This window comes from Neophocaena asiaeorientalis, unplaced genomic scaffold (genome assembly GCF_003031525.2).
Source record: "Neophocaena asiaeorientalis asiaeorientalis breed wild unplaced genomic scaffold, Neophocaena_asiaeorientalis_V1.1 scaffold1132, whole genome shotgun sequence".
NCBI classification, from domain to species: domain Eukaryota; kingdom Metazoa; phylum Chordata; class Mammalia; order Artiodactyla; family Phocoenidae; genus Neophocaena; species Neophocaena asiaeorientalis.
In genome coordinates, this window is record NW_020174472.1 from 123,548 (window position 1) to 126,424 (window position 2,877).

Sequence of the window (2,877 nt, forward strand, 5' to 3'; positions counted from 1 at the left end):
CCGCCGTGCAACCCCTCCCGTCCCTCGCGGCTCCTCTGCCCCCTGTCTCTCTCCTCCACCGGCCCCTCCTTTGTCCTCCTGGTGCCCTAGAGCTTTCTGTTCCTTCCCAACTCTCACTTTATGTCCCAAACCTCATTCCTGTTCGGATCTCACGCCGTCCTCGTCCTCGCAGTCTCTCCCGCCTATAGAAGGAGACTCCGCAGTCCTTCCCTCTCCCGGGTCGGGGGCAGGACTGGGCAGGAGCAGCAGGCGGGGCCCCTGGTCTAGAGGAGGCTGGAGGAAGGGGACTGGGTCTTGTTCCCAGGAGACACCCCCCAGGACGGAGTGGAGGACGGCTCCGACAGGACAACCCCCCCCACCCCAGGAGACACCTCCCAGGGTGGAGTCGGGGACGGCTCCGACAGGACAGACCTGGGTTCTGGCAGTGGGCTCCCTGGTCTGGCTTGTCTCTCTGCGAGCCAGAAGGCATGGGATGGACAGAGATGCCTGCCTGTGGGAAGCGCGTCAGAGACGACAGTTCACCAGCATCTGGAGAGTAATAAAGCCACTGATAAGTTGTGCAGACCCCAAGTGCCCTGCGTCTGTCCTGGGGGCCGCCCTCCCCATGCTGCCCAGGATGGGAGGGGCATTGTGGGCCCCACCTCAGACCTTCCCAGCTGGCAGGGCCCTGGGAGCCTGGGCCCAGGGGGCTGGTTCCTTTTCCTTGAGCCTAGAGATGAGATGAACCCCGTGAGAGGTGACAGAGATGAGTTCTCGTGGGGGTCTGCACTGTGGGGGAAACGCAGGCACACGCCACCTTATGGAGCCCACTCACTGCCCCAGGAGCAGGTCTCCCTGCTTCCACCGCACACAGGCCAGACTCAGCCCAGCACCCAATGGCTTGGGTTGGAGTCTTGGCCTTAACAGCTCCCAGGCTCCATGATCTCAGGCCCCTGAGAAGGGGCCCATTCTGGAAACTAAATGACGGAATGATGGCAAACGCTTGCACTGCCAGGCCAGCAGAATCAGTGAGCACCGAGGGCACCTTTAGTGGCAGGGCTGTCCTTCCACACTAGAGGTCCATGTGGCCATGTCTATAGCAGAGGAAGCTGGCTTCAAGAGGCCACGTCATCTGCTGCAGGACCTCACAAGGGAGCTGGCAGGAGCACAAGGCAGGAGAGTGGAGGTGTCAGGCCACGGGGCTGGGGGCTGAAGACTGGGTCTGACAAGAGCGTGCCATGTGCCAGCCCCTCTTTCAAGCACTTAAAGCCATCAGGTCTTTTAATCGTCATAACCCAAGGAGGCAAGCACTGTGGTTACTCCCATCATGCAGATGAGGGGCCCAAGTAATCGAAAGGGTGCGTGGTTGGGCCGCAGTCACAGATCTGAGCTGGGTGTCTGGCCCCGGCGTCCTGATGTGTGCTCATCACCCAGCAATAATACTTAGTCCAGCTCCTACCGTCGCTCAGGGGCCCCAGAATGCCGCCAGCACAACCGTGGCTTGGGCTTAAGCCTCCATCCCTGACCTCCGTCTGGGGACCTCCTACCCCAACACACTGCATCCATCAGTGTGGACGGTCCCTCGAGATGTCCCACCCCCTCCACCTTTGTGTCACTGGGGATCACAGTGCTGGATGAGCCTTGGCATGGTAGGGGTTGGAGGGGGGAGAAAACACCTCTGACAGCTGGAAAGATGAAGAGCTCTGACAGCTGGAGGTTCGCCTGTTTCCACACAGGTACCACCCCCATCCCCTGTCTGCCTGCTGGGGAGCGCTGGTCCCACCTTGGCTCCCACGCCTGGTGATGGGCCGTGCCTTCCTCCAAGGCTCACACAGTGGCCGGGGTCAGGGTGGGAAGGAGAAGCTGGGAGGCTGAAATGGAACAGAAAGACCCTCTGCACGGCGGTAGGAAGCATGTGCCCTGCTGCTGACGGTGCAGGCGGGCGCAAGCGGAACCGGCTGGGAGGACTCCAGATTCTGTAGCGTGTCAGCATCAGCCGTGGTGGACTGACGCCCTGGCCCCCACCCCACCCCGATAAACTCCCGTGCTCGGCCACACACAGGAGCACTTGTGTAGCCCTGTGCCTCGCAAGGCTGTTCGGACGTCCACCCTGGGAGAGGGGCAAGAGGAGGTGCACGCACACTGTTCAGGAAAAGTTGTCCAAAACCAGGAAATAGGGTGAGAATTCAGCTCTGCAACCTTATAAAATCATGCTAGAGTGTTAAAAAACAACACCACCACCCCCTCCCCCCCGAGTTTCCTGTAACTCCTTGCAAATGAAACTGTGTCGGGCTAACAGTTGTTTGGAGAGGGGTTGGTTCACCACTCCTGCCAAGTCAGAGGTTAACCCGAACACAGCTAGGTGGGTGTGGGGACCAGGTTTATTCTGTCTGGCAGACGGAGCAGCCAGGTGTGGAGGTTGACCGTCTGGTGCGGCATGAACCAGTTTTAAGCAGCAGCCCTGCTTCGGCATCCCTCCCCACCAACCACACAGCCCTGGTTCATCCAGTCCTAATCCAACAAGCTCTGCATCCTGCTGGTCCGTCGTAAAGAAGCCCAATAAATCATCAACCCAGCACTGGTATCTATTTGTATGAGATTTTTTTTAAATCAATAATTATGACTTTACTGAATACTACCCGGAGCTGGAGGCAATGAGCTAGAAGTATCCGCAGAAGCATGACCTTCTCTCTTCGAAACATTCCGGGCGGTGACAGCAGCGAGAATGAAAGAAAGAAAGATAATCAGATCTGTTGCACCACCCCCACCCCACTCACAAAATGGCACAACAGGTTCCATAAACGTAGGAAAAAAACCAAGATACAGTGGGTTCCCCGGGTAACCAGTGAGGAGATGGAGGTCCACAGACCCGCAGAGAATCTACCACAATCCCACAGT

The 2,877-nt window shown here is 58.4% G+C and overlaps 1 long non-coding RNA gene across 1 annotated transcript; it reads left to right on the forward strand.

The window, feature by feature from the left end:
* The first annotated feature begins 6 nt into the window (after positions 1-6).
* LOC112407808 (uncharacterized) lies at positions 7-2,557 on the forward strand. The gene is made up of 2 exons (XR_003004837.1): positions 7-2,157; positions 2,377-2,557. It is a non-coding gene; the product is annotated as an uncharacterized LOC112407808 (long non-coding RNA).
* The last annotated feature ends 320 nt before the right edge of the window (positions 2,558-2,877 follow it).